We start from the raw sequence: 18,500 nt of genomic DNA, 5'->3' as shown, positions 1-18,500 counted from the left end.
GAGAAACACTTTACACATTATCTTATCTTCTAATCTACAATTTAGAAGTCATTTGGTATAACATAAATTGTAGGGATGTGTGTGTGTGTATATATACATACACACATATATATACACACATGCATCTACACAGGTATAATGAAAATTAAACTGCACAATAACAACAAAACAGCTATCATTTATAACAACACTTTAAGGTGTACAAAGTACTTTATAAATACTGTCTCAATTTTATCTTTACAACAACCCTGGGAGAAAGGATTATCTCCATTTTACAGATAAAGGAACTGAGGGATAGGGAGGTTAAGTGTCTTGCCCAGATCACAAAGCTAGTAAGTATCTGAAATCAAATTTCGACTCAGGATTTCTGGACTCCAAATCCAGCATTCTATCCATCATGCCACCCAGCACTGTTTGAAAATTGAACGAAGCTTTTTCATGCATCCTATGAACTGAGAAATGACAACGTGATGTATAATATAATCATATAACAACATAATGACGGTAGTATCTCTATACTTGCTACCTTTCTTCCAGTAATACACCTAACATGAGTTTAAATAACAATAACTACTGCCAACATTTATTACGTTCCTGTTTTCTGGTCACTTTAGTCATATCCAGCTCTTGGTGACCCCATCTGGAGTCCTCTTGGCAAAGATACTGGAGTAGTTTGCCATTTCCTTCTCTAACTCATTTTACAGATGAGGAAACTGAGGCAAGCAGGATTAAGCGACTTGCCTAGGGTCATACACAACTAGTAAGTGTCCGAGGACAGATTTGAAGTCATGAAGATGAGTTTTCCTGACTCCAAACCAGGCACTTTATCCATTATGCTACCTAGCTGTCCAATGAAGTCCCTACTATGTGCAGAATACGGTGCTAGGCACGGAAGCCCACACAAAGTTCAGATAGAACACAGTCCCTGTTATGGAGCTTATAGTCTGGTAGGTGATGACACCAACACAGATAGCTATAAATACATGAAAAATACATTTAAATGTCATAAAAGCAAAATGCTGTTTGAAGGAGAAATGTCACCAGACAGGGAAGGTGTGCAGAAAGCAGGGCAGGCTTCCTGGAGGAAGTAGGATTTAAGTTGGATTTTGACAGGCAAAGAGGGGAAGAAAGGAGATTTCAGGTATTGGGTACAGTGTAAGAAAAGATGTGGAAGTGTGAGAGTGCATCATGTGTACAGAAGGAGCCAGGAACCCATGACAGGGTAAGTGGAGGACAATAATAAAAGGATTGGGAAGGCACAGTTATAGAAAATTGTGGGGGACCTTAAATGCCAGGTGTAGGAACCTGAACTTGACTAGAGGCGATAAAGGGCATGAAAGATTCTGGAACAGAGGGGTGACGTCAGATCTCTATGGAAGAAAGATGACTTTGGTGGTGTTACGTAGTACAGATTGGAGGCTATGCAATATCCAAGGGACGTCAGTAATGACAGCCTGTCCTAGAATGGTTGTAGTCAGAATCAAAGCAGGAATGTATCTGAGGGCTGGTATGAAGACAGAACTAATCCAAAGGTTCCTTCCAATTTAAAAATCTACGTGGGCCCAAGTTTTGCATTTTCCAAACCTGACAGAGGGTCACCGGGCTTGTGGATCAAGGCAGGGAGTGGGAAGGAACCGATTTCTGAGCAGCAAGAATTTTGTAGAGCCTGATAAACCAAGATAAGCTATTCCTTCTTGCCTATGGGATCTGCCTTTTCTAACTTTAAAGATCATTAAAATATTACAGGTAGGTGGGATTATTTCCATTATTACAAATTTAAACTGGATTTTACGGAAGTACTAAATACCTAACATGCCCAATGCTGTAATGAACCCAAGGCTAAGACAATCCTCTAGGACTACAAATGCCAGAATAGTTAGTAATCTGCATCGGCAGAGTTTTCTCACTAGGAGTAAGCCTAGTGAGACACCAATGAAAACGAAGGATTGTTCCCTCTCCCTCCCTCCCTTCCCCAAAGGCAGAGGGCTTCATCTTTGGTATACACATCCTCCTAAACAGCACCGCTGACAAGTGTCCTCAAAGAACCCTTTCTTCTTCATTAGCTTCAGAAGCATGTATGACAGTGCTAGATGCGGTCTTAAATATTCCAAAGAGGCAGCCTCAGTATTTTGTTTACAACCTAAGGCAAGACTACATCGTCAAAGGATAGCCCATTAAAAATACCTCAACATGTGAACAAAGACATATAAATATGATACATTTATATTATGAGCGTCTGAAGAGGTCAGAACACTTAGTGGGTTGATATTATTATAAAGAGGAAAGAAATCTTGGGGAGTCACAATCTAATGAGTAGAGTAATAACTTTGTTGTTGTTCAGTCACATCCGACCCTTTTGGGGCTTTCTTGGCAAAGATACTGGAGTGGTTTGCCATTCCTTCTCCAGCTCATTTTACAGATGAGGAAACTGAGGCAAAGAGGGTTATGTGACTTGCCTAGGGTCACACATCTAGTGTGTGTCTGAGTTCAGATTTGAATTTAGGACGATGAGTCTTCCTCACTCCAGGTCTAGCACTCTATCCACTGCACCACCTAGAATAGCACCAGCAAATTACTTATATTTGAGATAATTCCATAGACAGGCCCTGGCCCTTGGATTTACTTAAAGTAACGAGGAACTCCCCACCTCGGCCCCCGCACTGCTGGTGAGCTTGCTGGGGTTCTTTCTATCGAGGGTAGATGTCACTGCTGACGTTGCTAGACTTGGGCATTTTTGTGGCTCCCTTTCTCCCTCCCAACCAAAGGAAATGATTGACTTGAGGAAGGCAGGGTGGAGCAGGTCCTCTCTTGAAGGACAGTGGGTACCCAACATTGGAATGTGTTACTCAAAGATAATGTATAGGTGCCTTCTCTGAAATGGGTTCCGAGAGAAGGCCCACCTCGCAGGGATCCTAGACACAAATGCAATGACTAATGGTCAAGATTAAAGGCGCTTCTTGACTTGACTCCTAACACTAGATTTGTCACAAGACCTCCCTTCTTGTGGTAGGTCATTTTGAAGGCAGAAGAAAAGTCAGATAGAGTTTATAGTTCAATGGTGACACCAGCACCATTATGTGACTACTGTATAGGGATCTTGCTTTCATATACATCACTTTAAAGGATGACCAACATAGAATCATGGGACGGCCACAGGAAGTGATCAGAGAGAGGTCACTGAGTCCAACCCCCTCATTTTACAGTTGAGGAAACTGAGGCCCAGAGAAGTTTAATGATTTGCCTGTTGTCCCACAACTAGCAAGTGTTCGAGGCAGAATTTGAACCCAGGAATTATTCCTGATGTGAAGTCTGGTCTACTATGACATTCTATCTATTAGAAACAAGAATGTCACAACTCTCATCTAAGGCAGGCTTACTTAAATAAGGAAAAGAAATCCTAATTATCATGAGGATTAGCTGGTGGTTTTTCCCAAGTGACAAAAGACTCCATCAGATGAAAATAATATCGTCTTAGGGCCAGAAAAGGCTTTAAAAGGTCATCCCTTGCCTTCAGACAATAACACCTTGAAATCCTCCCGGATGAATGCATCAGTGGTCTGGAGAGTCAAAAGCTCTGGATTCTAGCACTAGTACTCCTATTAACCATCTGTGTGACCTTTTTATTACATATTCCTAGGCCTGCTCTCAAGAAGTTGATGTTCAATAGGGCAGAGATTTTTAATCTGGGGTCCATGAACTTATTTTTTGTAACATTTTTATAACTATATTTGAGCAGAATTTGTTTCCTTTGCAATCCTAAGTATTTCATTTTATGCATGCAGAAACATTATTTTGAGGAGGGATCCATAGCCCCCACCAGACTGACACAAACTGGCTAAGGGCTCTAGCTAGCTATAGAGAGGGAAAGCACCAAGGCATATGGGAACACACGAAAGATAGACCAAATAAAATACATGGTAATTTGGGGGAAGGGGCAGACACCAGTAGCTGGGAGGATAGGAGATGGTGCTTGATCTGAAGTTAGAAGGAAACCAGCACCTCTAAGACCCAAGAGAGGAAGAGAGAGGGTATTGCGTGCAACAGCACAGAGACAGCAGGTGGAATGTGGCACGTCAAGAATGGTGAGAGGCAGTCTGGCTGGACTGACTGAAGAGTGTTCAGGAGAATTATGGACAGCAAAGATGGAAAGGGAGGTTGGTGCCAGGCTGTGAAGGTATTTAAAAAATACCAGAAACATTTGTATTTGTTCCTACAGGCAAAAGGCAGCCACTGGTGTTTACTGAACAGGGGAGTGACACAGTCAAATCTACGTTTGGAGAATACTGCTTTGGCAGCTGTGTGGAGGGCGGACTGAACAGAGGAGCCGTATGACAAATAAACAAAAATAGTCCAGGGGAAAGGTGATGAAGGCCTGACCTAGAAGAGAAAAGGGGTCAGGGGTAAGAAATTCTGTGGAGAAAGAATCAACTAGACTTGGCAAGTGACTGGATAGGGGAGCGACAGAAGGAGGACTCCAAGACTGTGAATCTGGCTAAGCAAAAGGATGCTGCTGTTCTTGAGAGAAGCAGGGAAGTCTGGAAGGGAAGTGGGTTTGGGAGGAAAAATGCTAAGTTCTGTCTTAGACATTTTGAGTTTTGAGACGCTCATGGGATATCAGGTCTGAGATGGAAGCTGGTCGTGTGGAGTGAGACTAGTCCTGGGCAGAGTTATGAGAGTCTTCTGTATAGATTGTATAAAGATGATAATCTTAGCCCTGGGAATTGGTGTTCACATCATGCAGAACACCAGAACTCCATGGAACATAATCTGGGGAGTGCTGGACCTTCAAACTCTTTGGTTAATGATTTTATGAAGTGTATATCGACTCCAATTATTAAAAGATTTCCGGCAAGGGAGACGATGTAACCCCTCTCAGCATCCCACTGCAATGTTGGGTACCCATTGTCCGTAGGGTTAAACTAACCCAGGGGTGGGGAACCTGCAGCCTTGAGGCCACATGTGGCCCTCTAGATCCTCAAGTGCGGCCCTTTGACTGAGTCTAAGCTTGGATTCACATGTGGCCTCGAGCCTGCAGGTTCTCCACCCCTGAGCTAACCCTTACACTTTGCTGCAATTTAACTCCCTATTCTTTTTATGCTACCCACAGTGGAATAAAAACCAACCATTTATCTTTTTTGTGTTCCGAAATCTACAGAAGAATAGAATGTCTGACCTGGAAGTGACTCAGAGATCATTCTAGTTCTTATTTACATGAGGAAATCGATGCCCAGTGAAGTTAAAAAACTTGCCCAAGAATTACTTCATATACTTCAATTGTTACCGAAGTAATTTTTTATCTAGGTTGAAAAATTTCAGTTTCTTGAACCCCTTACGTCGGCATCATTGTTCAACCTTTAAATCCTTTGCGGTGGTGGGGGTTAGGAGTAGGGGTCAGCAGGACCAGGGAGTTCTCCATTTATCTTTGCCAACTGCTCCAAATCTCTCTGCCATAAAGAGCTACAAGTTGGGTATAGTACTTTGGCTAAGTCTGCCCCATGCTGAGTATAATGGAAAGGTTGAGTCACAGACCCTGCATGTATTATTACTACTTATTAATACCCAGCACCTATGCTTGTTTGACCTACTCTGCTGACTCATGTCAATCTTACCCCTTTATGTTACATAATAATGCTTGGTAGTTGCCTGTCTTCTGAGAAACTCAAAAGCATTTTGCTAACCTATTTAGCTGAACAGACGACTCAGCATTCTGTGAAGTTTATGGTTGGGGAAACTGAGCCACTGCAAAGTGAAGTGATTCACTCCAAAAAGGCTTAGCAAGCCAATAATGGAGCTGAAGCCCAAATCAGAATTTATTATTACTATTATTTTTTAATAGAGCTCCCACCTATCTTGAGATAATGGAAGAAGTTCATTATATTCACTTAGGGACACAGTGACCATCAAAGTCAAATGGTATGAGAGTGTGTGTGTGTGTGTGTGTGTGAGAGAGAGAGAGAGAGAGAGAGAGAGAGAGAGAGAAAGAAAGGGAGAGAGAGAACACAAGCTCCCTGGGGTACAATAGAACTGAAACAAGAAAACAGAAATGGTGGCATGATTGAGTCCTAACAAGTAAGGTATCTGACACTTTGGGGTGGAGGGATAAGCAGCAATTCTGGGAGAGTTACCTTTTAGCTTCATTCTATTTGACAGAAGCCAGAAAAACTGAACATTTAAATAGCCCTTTTTCCACCCCAACATTTTCTCTGTCTCTCTCTTCTCCCTCTCCTCTCCTCTCTTCATTCTCTCATTCTCTCATTCTCTCATTCTCTCAGTCTCATTCTCTCTCTCTCTCTCTCTCTCTCTCTCTCTCTCTCTCTCTCTCTCTCTCTCTCTCCCCCCCCCCCCTTCCCTGCCACCCCCACCCCCATGGCCTCTCTCTTCTAACCTCACTTTGGTATGTGAAATGGGGGGAGAGAAGGGGCAGGTCTCTCCTCTATCTCATACTGGTATGTAAGACTTTTTAAAGTTGAGACTGTGCTTTCTTTATGCGTTGTATGTACTTGGTGGGTGCCTAATAAATGCTAAATAATAACATGTTTTGAATACTATTCCAGAGAAAATAAACTGTTCTCACACAGCCCCATTCTTTCACTACGAACTTGTGTAGAGGAGAGTCCATGCTGATGGCATTCCTCTGCTTAGCATTTTTTTTAATTTAGATAAAACAGGTACTATTTAACATAACAAAGTCCCTTTACGGCAGGATTTTCTTTTCAAAGAAAACAGCACAGAGATATAGCCACTGATCTAGGACTTTCTGCTATGAATCAAAATACAATGGTTATAGATTATGGTCAGCTAGTAGTAATGAAGGCAAATAAGGTCAGAGGGGGATGACGGGGACGTGGGAAAAAGGATTCCCCCCCTTCTCCTCCTAGAAATTCCCATTTAGACTTAAGAGCGAATGTCTGGGTGTGCAGGAGCCTAGTTATGGGATAACCAACCTGTCAGAAGCAGCAAATGAAAAGCTTCTACTTTATGGGAACAGCTATGTTCTGGGGCTTTCCAAAGAAAGTGGTAGGCTCATCAGAGAAGGTAGGTGACCACAGTGGGAGACTAGACCAGGGAATACTTTCACAGTGTTATTTATTCTGGCTAACAGGTGCAGTGTATGGCCTGGAGGCCCTGACCCCTGCACTCTTGCTATAGTGACAGAGGCTAAGTTTCTCTGAGATAGGCCTCCTGGATTAAAGCTCCAGAAGAGTGGGGCTTATTATGCATGGTTCTACATGATCCAGGTCATAACCAGCTAGCACTTCCTTCAGTTATCAGGAGACATCACCACCTCTGGCAATGCCCATCACTGCAATAGGCGCGTCGAGTCACTGGGGGCTAGTCTCGATGGTGTCCACAGCCCCAGCAGCTCCATGACCACTCAAACTGTCATTTCCTCCAGTAGAGCAGTCTCTCTCTTCTTGCTTTAACCTACTCTCTGCATCTCACAGCATATTTGCATAGCATTCCTTAAAATTAATTTCACAAACACTTTAGTGTTGGCGACAAGTTCTTTGGAAATTTCACTGGAATGGAAAAATGTTTAAAAATCTCCGTGTAGAACTACCCCCAAATTTGGCAATCATAGTGAATTATATCCTAAATTGCAATATAATAGGAATTATGTCCCAAAATTCAATTCTATTATGACAGGGAGTGGTAGGAAGAGCCCTCGATTAGGATTTAGAAGACCTGACTCTGCATCCCAGCTATGATACCATTTAAGATCACTGATTTAGAACTAGGACGGACCTTGGACCCCCACATTTCACAGATGAGAAACTGAGATACAGAAAGGTGAAGGAACTTGCCCAGGGCCTCAAGGAGGGTGAGTAAATAGTCAGCATTTGAACCCAGATCCTCAGGCTCCAAACTCAGCAGTTTTTCCACTGTATCATTTGACCTTGAACAAGTCACTTCCCTTTCTGGGCCTCAATCTCCCCATCTGTAAAATAAGGGGGAAGGGCTGGATGACGTATAAAGTCCTCTCCAGCTCGATCAATATCTAATAAACATGGTGATTTTCTTTAACTTACACTCCATTAAGATATTAATGATAAAATAAGGAACTGTGCTAAGTCCTCCATAAATAAAAAGTATAAAGGACTAGTAGATTCCCTAGGTTTGATAAGTTCTTTGATAAATACATTGACACAAAAATACTGAGACTAAACAGTAAATATTTCAAAATGAGACAGCCCACTATACCAATCACGATTAATCTATGCTGTCTATTTATCTTCATTAAATACCATTAAAAACAGTTTAAAAGTTTCCTCCTAAAATAGTCAAAAAAATCAGTTCTATTTTCCTTCCCATTTTATGTCAAAATATCCTTTCACAAACTACCACTGGAAATGTTTCCTTTTCTCAATCTTATATTAAACAAGTAATGCATAATGGCAGAACAGCCTTTTAAGTGGGGCACACGGCATTTCCTTTCATAGTTCACACCACACCTCATCCCTTGCTTCATTCTAGAGGCCTCTCATATGTGGGGAGCATCTGAACTGCTCCGCTGAGATTAAAATCCCTAAGGCCAGTAGTATGACTGAAGGGGTACCAGGCAAAGAAAATCCCTACATGGCTTTGAGCTGCAAGCACGGTATTGGCATGAGGTCAGGCACCTCTGAGTTAAAACACATTTCAGAACATGAAAGAGGATCCAAATCATTTAAAACACTGACATTCTTTATTAAAATCTTTATTTTAATCTTCAAGCCAAATTTAAGCTGACATGTAGTAACAAACACTGGCTAGATGAACAGAAGTTTAGATCTGAGATTTCCCAGAACTTTCATTAGTTAAGAGATCTAACTTTATTCAACTTCAGAAGATGTTTGACATTACTTCCTTCGGATGAAAAGTACTAACTCCTCTTTAAGTCGTTCCTGGGAATCTATTTTAAGTAGCTCCTTTAAAAAACTGTACAAAGCTCTACAAAATATTACATCTGACACTCCATTACTCTAGCAAAAACTCAGAGCTAAGAGAAAACAGATTATAACAATTCATTTTAGTATTGCTATTAAAAGATTCAGGTTGCCATAGGAAATGAAGTTTAACTATACAACTTTTTTTTTGTAACTGCATGAACGAGTTCATTAATGAAATATTGTAACTGACTCAATAAATAGGTAATTAACCATAAGCTAGAGTTGGGGTGTTTTTTTTGGGGGGGTGGGTTGTTTAAGCATCTACTGGAAACACTGAGAATTTACACTTACTTGAAAGACCTGCTGAAAAACGAATTTTTAAACGGTTCACATTGCTTTCTCCTAAGTGCCCACCCACAAAGTTTCCAGGTCCCCCAAGAGACAAAAGGTAACTAAAACTTCAACAGATATCAAGCAGATTTAAGGGGGGAAAGAAAACAAAGGCAAGTTTTTAAAAATCGCCCAGTACTTACAAGTCGTTTCAATGGAAACCTGAGCCACAACACTTCTTCAGAAGGCTGCTCTGCGGGTCATAAATACAATCTGAAGTCTAAAATAGAGCTCCTATCACATTAGGCGGAGCACTCACATTTCAGGCTCGGAGCTTCTACTTGGGTAAACAGTTTTACAACTTGTAGAACAAACCCTGGCTAAAATTAACTGCAGTCCCGGACAGCAGGCAGGAACACGCTGATTTGCATCATGTGTGCAGGGATTTATTCACTAGGACAACATCGGTGTCCTCTTAATGGGAAATTTGGCTGAGGGGCGTGCACCGACGAACAATGCACAGCATCATGATTATGCTAATTACAGAATCCCAGCCAGCGGCTCTAACTTTGTCTTTTAAGTTGTTTTTGCAAGTACTGACAAAGAGAAAGGGCAGGCTCCTCGGCACAACAGGCATTCACTTGATTTTCAAACACATTCAGATCAGGCAAACTTTGGGCAACAAGGTGGCAGCACTGCTTGCTTCTCACCAGCAAAAATGAAAAAATGAGAAAATAATGGATGACTTCACTCACACAATTTGATGATTGGGGTAAAGTTTAGACTTCTGGAATGCGCAAAATATAAGTATCAATCCGATATATCCATCTTGGCCTCAAACAATGACCACTGCTGAACCCATGTTCTTTATTTTGCACTGACCTGGGTTACTCGACTTCTTGTTTTGTTTTTCTGCACCCCTAAGGGGTTACCGAAATGATACTGGATTTGCTAAAAAATGACAGCTGATAAAATATTTGCAAGAAGCAACATCCCTTGCAAGAACATTCTGAAGTGAACTGACAGCTATCTTCAGATGGAGGGAGCAGTGACTAACAATCCAGTCCAAGCTGATGTTAAGGAACCGCCATGTGAAAACTAGTTGGTGTTAATGGAACTTACCTACTTGGTATCTCCTAGGAGGGGCTAGGTAGAATAGTAGTTAGAGCACAGAATGTGCAATCAGGAAGCCCTGAGTTTGAACTCTGCCTTGGGACACTTACTAGGTGTAAGATGGTGCAATGATCACTTAACCTCAATGTGCCTAGGTTTCCTCCCCTACTTCACAGGGTTGTTATGAAGATCCAATGAATTAACATATATAAAGTGCTTTGCAAACCTTAAAGCATTATAAAAATGCTAGCTATTATTATTACCATCTCCTAGGCAGGTTTGTTTTTAAGGGCCAAGCTCTTACCAATTTTGCTCTTATGTTATCCTTTATTCCATAAAGGAATATTTTCAAGTACCTGAAAAGTGTTAAATATCCAAACACTTCTGTGAAGTATTAACACCCTATCCTGCAGACGAGTGAACTGGCACGGTGAGACTAAGTCACCAACCCAAGGTTTCATTGGAAATCGGTAGTTGAATTTGGATAATCAACCACAGTAGTCTTGGCATTGCCTTCCTATTACTAATTTGGTTATAACATCTAAGGTTTTTAGAGCTATTATCTTGTCTAGTTAAAAAATATCACATGTATGGAGAGACTTCAGGAACTGCAATTCTGTGGCAATTCTCAAATTCTAGCAGAACCAGAGGCATAAAAACACTTCCTTTACCAGTTTCCTACAGTAATTTTCAAAATGTGTAGGAAGGACAGGCAGGGTCCTTCAGCTGGTTCAGAGGTGGGTCAGCCATGGTTAAGGGTAAATTTTAAAATATGCTGTTGTCAACACCTAGTAGGGGCAATCTGATAAGAATAACGGTTGACATTTATGTCAGTTTGCCAAGTGCTTTACCCACATTATCTCATGAAGACCAAAAAGAGTTCTCAGGCTGACTTCCATTGGTAGGGGCTGCTGCCTTGTCACAACTTTCTCCCCAATGCTGCTGAAAACCCCTGGCTATCAATGTTAGAACTGGTTGCCAATGTGGATTGTATCTTCCCTCAATTCTTGCTTCTAAATGACAAATGTTCTGACCCATCCAAGATTCTGAAACTCATTATGTCAAATCCCTTCCTTCCACTTAACACCCTATACCAGAATAGAAATAAGTCACAAGATGAGAACCCTTCTTTTCAAAAGTTCTCTGTTCCAGTATCATCAATAAATTTCACTCATTAGAAATCCACTCTCAAATTCTAATTGGCATAAAGTAAATTATAGTCATTTTTGACACACTTACCTACCCCTTGCTAACTTTTATCTTCCAATTCAGCCTTTAGCTCTGTAGCTGACCTTTGAAATCCAAAATGAATTACTTCCCCAACCCAGAAAAGGTATGAAAAATTCTCACTCTCGGCTATTCTGGCATGGGCGTCTCTATATTTAGCATGAGTTGGGAGTAAGAGGAAGTAGGCAACTTTCTACTCATTCCTGAGCTAGTTCTTCATAGCTTGACTCCATTTTAAAAACTATAAACCACACCTAACACATTCCAGAGCCCCAGCAGGTTTGGGGTTTTCTGGTTTTTTTTGGATCAGCTACCATTTTGGATTTGGTCACGTGAATGTCATATGTCTATGCAAGATAACAGAGTTGGCTGTCATTTTGTTCTCAGCATGAATGATTTACTTATGATACTAAAACAAAGGCAGGATTAATCTCATTTCTTTCTTTTTTTTCTTTTTAGGGCAGAAGGCAGGGCAATTGGGGTTAAGTGACTTGCCCAAGGACACATAGCTAGTAAGTCTGTCAAGTGTCTGAGGTCACATTTGAACTCAGGTCCTCCTAACTCCAAGGCTGGTGCTCTACTCACTGCACCACCTAGCTGCCCCTCACATTTATTTCTTGTAAAAAGTTTCTATTCCTCTCAATTCTGAAAAGTTTGTTGTTGTTGTTGTTCAGGTGGTTTGTTGTGTGGTTGTGTGTGTGTGTGTGTGTGTGTGTGTGTGTGTGTAAGGAGTGATGAAGTGACCTAGAGACAAAAAGTTTTGGAAGCCATTGCTTATATGTTCATCTATAGAGTCAGTTCATAAGAATGAGAATGGTGGAAAGCGCACTCCTCTAATCTTGACAAAATTTTGATCAACAGAGAGACTGAAAAAGAGAAACAGGGAGAAAGAAAAGAGAAAGAGAAGCAAATATATAGAGAGCTGAGTAAATGTATAAGAATACAAGCCATTCCCCAACTGATAAATGGTCAAAAGATATAAACAGGCATTTTTCAGATGAAGAAATAAGGTTATCTATCTATAGTCGTATGAAGAAATGTTCTCAGTCACTATTGATTAGAGAAATGCAAATTAAAACAACTCTGAGGTACCATCTCCCACCTGTCAGATTGGCTAATATGACAGAAAAGGAAAACAACAAATGTTGGAGGGGATATGGAAAAATTGGGGCACTAATGAACTGCTGGTGGAATTGTAAACCAATCCAACCATTCTGGAGAGCAATTTGGAACTATGCCCAAAGGACTATAAAATTGTGCACACCCTTTGATCCAGCAATGTTACTGCTAAATCTATATCCCAAGGAGATTCAAAAAAGGGAAAAAGATCTATCTGTACAACAATATCTATAGCAGCTCTTTCTGTGGTGGCAAAGAACTGGAGATTGAGGGGATATCCCTCAACTGGGGAATGGCTGAACAAGTTGTGGCATATGAATGTAACAGAATGTTACTGTGGTATAAGAAATGACAAGCAGGCGGATTTCAGGAAAAAAAAAAAAACCTAGAAAGGCTTACGTGAACAGATGCAAAGCGAAGCGAGCAGAACCAGAACACTCTACACAGTAACAGCAATACTATACAATAATCAACTATGATTGACTTAGCTCTTCCCAGAAATACAATGATCCAGAACAATTCCAAAGGACTCATGATGGTAAAGGCTACCAACATCCAGAGAAAGAACTGTGAAAGTCTGAGTGCAAATTGAAACATACTATTTTTACTTTTTTTTGGTGGTTCTTTTCTTGTGGCCTGTTTCTTCTTTTACAACATGACTAATATAGAAATATGTTTTACATGATTGCACATACATAACCTATATCAAATTGTTTACTGTATTAAGGAAGGGGTAGAGGGAGGGAGGGAGAAAATTTGCAACTCAAAAATTTTTTAAATGAATGTTAAAAGTTTGCTTTACATGTAATTGGAAAAAATAAAATACTATTAAATTAAAAAAAGAAAAGTGAGAGAAGGAACAAATAAAAGGAAGGAAAGAGAATTTAGGAAGGACGAAGAGATCTTTAAGGCAAAAGAGGAAAAAATAGAGAAAGAAAAAGAGTAGTTAAATCAGTCTAAGTTTATTGACTAAACTGATGTTGGCACACACATGCTATTCACTGAGGATGTGAACATCATCATCTGTTATTTCAGCCCACTGAAATACTGGTTTGGTTTCCAGCACTTTATAAGAATCCTTTCTGTCCTGGGAAACTATTTATCTGCTTTTACTTTCAAACTTCAAAGTTTATTTTTGAAATGAAGGTTTATTTTATCAAAAAATTCTAAGAATTTTATGTAGGCATGAAGGAATGGGTTGGGTTTCAGAAATCTGCTGTGAAACCATAGAGGTGTCAATCTATTAGCTAGAGGGAACACAGTTCTTAACCTTGGATCCCTAAACTTGGATTTTTTTAAAAAATGCACCTTCATTTTCACTAAATTCTAAATGAAATCGAGCATTTCATTCACTTATGAATTTGAAGAAAAGAAATATTATTCTGAGGAGTCCAAAGGCTTTACCAGACTGCCAAAGGATTCCACAACACAAAAAAGTTAAGAACCCCTGAGCTAGAGATTAAAAGTCTCCTTGACAATGAAAAATTATCAAACTAGCTTATCTTTATACTTCAAGAGACCTGACTTATTTTATTTGAAAATATTTTAAGCTTAAAAAGCAAACCAACATTTATTTCACTGTTCTGGGTCCTATTCTTACACAAATTAAATGTGTTCTATTGGGTGCATATAGGTTTATTATGGGATCCAATAATTAATATCTGAGGTTTAGTTTTAAGACATTCAAAATTCTTATACGGAGTCTCTCTACAATCTGCAGAAGATGGGGCGGGGTGGGATAAGTACTATACTACAGGTATTATCATCTCAATTTTACAAATAAGGAAAATAGGCTCAGGAGTGTAAGTGCCTTGGCACAGACAGTACGGATGGGAGGTGAAGCCAGGACTAACCCCACACCCAGCACTCATTTCCACCATACCATGCAGCTTCTCAAAAAAAGAGGAAGGTAAAACTTTTAAGAAGAACAACTGTTCACAGTTCTCCAACTGCTCCTATCAACCCTTCAGAAGGTCTTCTATCGATGGGATAGCTGCTGCAGTGAAGTGGAACAAACTCTTCTCTGCAAGTTATTGGTCGATCAACATCATCTTTTAGGTCCTTTTAAGGAATGGGTGGAACTAAAATCGAGACTGATCCTAGGGGCCACAAAGTACCCCACCCCGGTCTAGCTGAAGGTTTGCAATGAATAATAAAGCTAGAAGGACCTCAGATGACCTAGTTACTGGCTTTCAGCTGTTCCAGGTAAACCTGGGGTTCTGCCAGGTAACTCTTAAGAGTTCCTTGACATAAAGTCTCAACATGGCAAACATGTTTTATCTGTTACTCTCTGCTACAAAGAATCAGACTCAGAATGGAAAGAACCTCCATCTTCAGTTTCCACCCTAACAATGAACCAGATGAAAAGATTCAAGGCTGTCAAACAATGCAGAGGGGGTCCACAACCTCAAGAAGTTTGAATGACATAAATCTAGGTCATGCTTTTCTCTCTAAGGACGCTGAAATCGTTGTACATAAATGTGATACCTAATTCTTTAAGTTCTCAAGGAAAACAGATCTTTCCTTTTTTACTGTTATGATATATTATGTTTATTACATGAATCAACCAGCAAATACTCATTATGTACCTACTGTAGACCAGGAACTGTAGAAGGTAGGTACTAGGGATACAAACACAACAAATAAAACAATCTCTATTCGTAGAAGGCTTACATACCGACAGCCCTACGCACCAAACAAAGACCATGTAATAGCAGCATTTCATTTTCAAGTGGCTATATATCTATGGGTGTTTCCTTCGTCCATAATTCAAAACATTAACAGAGTCACACGGTTGGCTGGATATAGTCAATACATGTGTAAAGAATGTTCGGTTTTTGAAAACAAAAGCATATTTTGGTGGTGTTGGAAAATGTTACTAACACACACATAAACTAAAATTTATCATTTAAAACAAATAAACTAGAACAATTCATGAGGATCTATTCCGGCTTAATATAATAGACATCAACTAAGTCTTCCAGTTTACGTATACCTACAAATTGCACAAAATCTTCAAAACTAATATAGTTTATTTTTTAAACTTCCATGGTTCATCTTTCATTAAGTTTTTTTAAAAAGTCACTACATGTGTTATTTTGTCCAAAGGTGAAAGACAACTATTTTTTAAGTGAATTGTTATTTGGATTTTGATAAAGATTTGATGTAATACCATAAATTATACCTTGCCTTATAATTCTGCTCTAATATCTCACAATGGCAAAAAGTGACTCTTGATTCTCAAAGGCTATCCTAGTGAAGAGCAAGGTCTGGATGGTCCTACCAATTTGTTAAGGCTTCACATTCAATCCAGGCAACATGACTGCATCTGTTCATGTCAAGACCTGCCTGGCTAAGAGGGGAACAACTTGGAAAGACTGGCCGCCAGGTGATAGCTTTTCTGGACATACTGACTGCCAAGGTCACTTATTAAAGTATGGCTGTTAGATAACTGGTATCAGTTGAAGGAGTACCCACACTGAAGAAATCACAGATCTTTCAAAATATCTAAATATCTAAATAATTGCTAACATTTATATAGGGCTTACTGTGTGCCAGGCACTGTGATAAGCACTTTATATATATTATTTTATTTGATCCTCACAACAATCCTAGAAGGTAGGTGTTATTATCCTCATCTTACAGATGAGGAAACTGAGGCAAAGAGATGTTAAGTGACTTGACCAGAATCATACAGCTTGTTAAGTTTCTGAGGCTGGATCTAAACTCCGGTCTTCCTAACTTCAGGCCCCCGTGCACTATAGCACCACCTAGTCACTGATTCTGTTTCTATTGGAATTGTTAAAGTAGGGGTAATAATATCATTGTTGTTACAGCATTAATGTTAATAAAGCCAAGCTTTGTTCTCTTAAAAGAATCTCTGAATCATACTGGTACATTTTGTCCTGACAGGTATACCCTAACATTCTTAATCATGCAAAAATATTTACTGAGTACCTGTTGTATGCAAAACACTGTATATGATAAAAAGTGGAACTGGATGTAGTACCCATCTTTAGTTGGATAAGGAAGATCTAAAACACATGGAATAAAATGTGCCATTGTTCAATTCTGGTAGCTGCGATTAGGGAGGAGCTTCTAAGAGCTACTATCCTGGCTGGCCCTAAAGGATGGGTAGGCTTTTGACAGGTAAAGACAGAGTGAAATGAACTCTAAGTAGGCTGAGGAATAACACGAGTCAAGGTGATAAATTATTTTTTTGGGGGAACTGTGAGTAGTCTGGATTGGCTAAAGCCAGTTTCTCTGTTCCAGATGAGGGTAGCAGTACAAAAAAGCACTCTAATGCTTGTCTGGAATATACAAAGGGGCATGTACAGAAAGGATGGTAATGTTCCTATGCACCCTCCAAAAATACAAACTGTTACCCAACAGCAGGGAAATAATGAGATACCCCTCCTTCCTCTCCTTTGAGATTTATCCTCCCAGCAGGGTTCTCTTACTGGAGTAACTCAGCAATTTCAAACCACCATTATAGATGAATTGGGAAATGTGAAAGTGGTGAATCCAGCCATCTCCCCGGGTAAATAAAGGAAGCAGGACTATTCATTTTAAAGAACAGTGAAGGTATCACCCCATGTTATACAGATGAATCAAAAATTAAACATGAGCTTAATAAATATGATCTAAATTTTTTCCAACTGTCATTCATCCTAACCTAAAATAAGCAGAGAATACCCTCCTTGAAGTATACTGGGCCCTATAATTTTGGAAAATAATCATAAAGAGATCAAAAGCTCCTTATTTCAAAAGGTGGTATAAGTAAAACCTCACTAATTTATCTCAATTTTGGTAAAGGCTCACCTGAAGTAGAAGAAAATAAGAATTATAGAATATTTTAATAACCATAGTTTTATTAAAAGTACACTTTAAGTTCTTCAAAGACATGGGTCAGGTTTTATTTATCTTTGTAGCCCAGAGAGCACCTAGCACAAGTAAAAAGTAGATGCTTAATAAACTGATATTCCTAAAGCACAGGTCTGACCATGTCACCCCTCTGCTCAAAAAAATCTGGTGGTTCCAATTGCCTTGAGAGTCAAATACAAACTCCCCTGGCATAAAATCTAACTGGAGTCAGTCTTTCCGGGCTGACTGTATGTTGTACCCCCTCACACGCTGAACTTTCCAGCCAAACTGCCCTTGTTTTTCTTCCTTGGTAGCGACATTCCATCTCTCCATACCTTTTCACAGGCCTGGAATGATTTCCCTCCTTACTTCTGCCTCTTGAAAACCTAAGTTCTCTTCAAGGATCTGTTGAAGCACTATCTCTTCCAAGAAGCCTTTCCTGATGCTCCCAGTTCTAAGGACTCTGTCTCTAACTGTGAATTTTTTGCATATATTTACTGACTTGTGACTGTACTGTATCCATCGGTAGAACGTGTAAAGTCACTGGGGTCAGGGAGTAATCACTTTTGTATTTTTATCTCTAGGGTAGCACAGTATCTGGCACAATAATAAAGGTCTGTTGATTCCATAGTAATAATAATAATAGGTAACATTGATATAGTGCTTACGATGTACTAGGCACTATGTTAAGTGCTTTACAATTATTATCTTATTGGATCTTCACAACAACTCTGGGAGGTAGGTGCTAGTATTATCCTCATTTTACACAGAAGGAAACTGAGGCAGACAGAGGGTCACACAGAGAAGTGTCTGAGGCAGCTTCTGAACTCGGGTTTTTCTGACTCTAAGTCCCAGGCCTGGGGCCCCTGGAGGGTGTGAAGCCTTCAGGTATTGCCCCAGGTTAAAACCGAAATTGCTGTTTAGCCTTTAATACCATACCCTTCACAACGGCTCCAACCTGCCTTTTCAGACCCATTT

At 39.9% G+C, this 18,500-nt stretch overlaps 1 protein-coding gene across 5 annotated transcripts in view; it reads right to left on the bottom strand.

Moving 5' to 3' along the window:
• SLC20A2 (solute carrier family 20 member 2) overlaps positions 1–18,500 on the bottom strand; it is a 118,983-nt gene that overhangs the window by 66,729 nt on the left and 33,754 nt on the right. The window contains exon 1 of one of the 5 annotated variants that reach the window (XM_036749305.1): positions 9,404–9,622. The exons of 3 other annotated variants lie outside the window; for them this stretch is intronic. The gene's annotated coding sequence lies outside the window, so the exon portion shown is untranslated. Of the gene's footprint in view, positions 1–9,403; positions 9,623–18,500 lie in introns of those variants that run through there. One more of the 5 variants, XM_036749309.1, reaches the window with a different exon arrangement.

This window comes from Trichosurus vulpecula, chromosome 3 (assembly GCF_011100635.1).
Source record: "Trichosurus vulpecula isolate mTriVul1 chromosome 3, mTriVul1.pri, whole genome shotgun sequence".
In the NCBI taxonomy this organism is placed as follows: Eukaryota; Metazoa; Chordata; class Mammalia; order Diprotodontia; family Phalangeridae; genus Trichosurus; species Trichosurus vulpecula.
The sequence above is the reverse complement of the archived record's forward strand: the minus strand, read 5'-3'. Positions and strand labels throughout refer to the sequence as shown.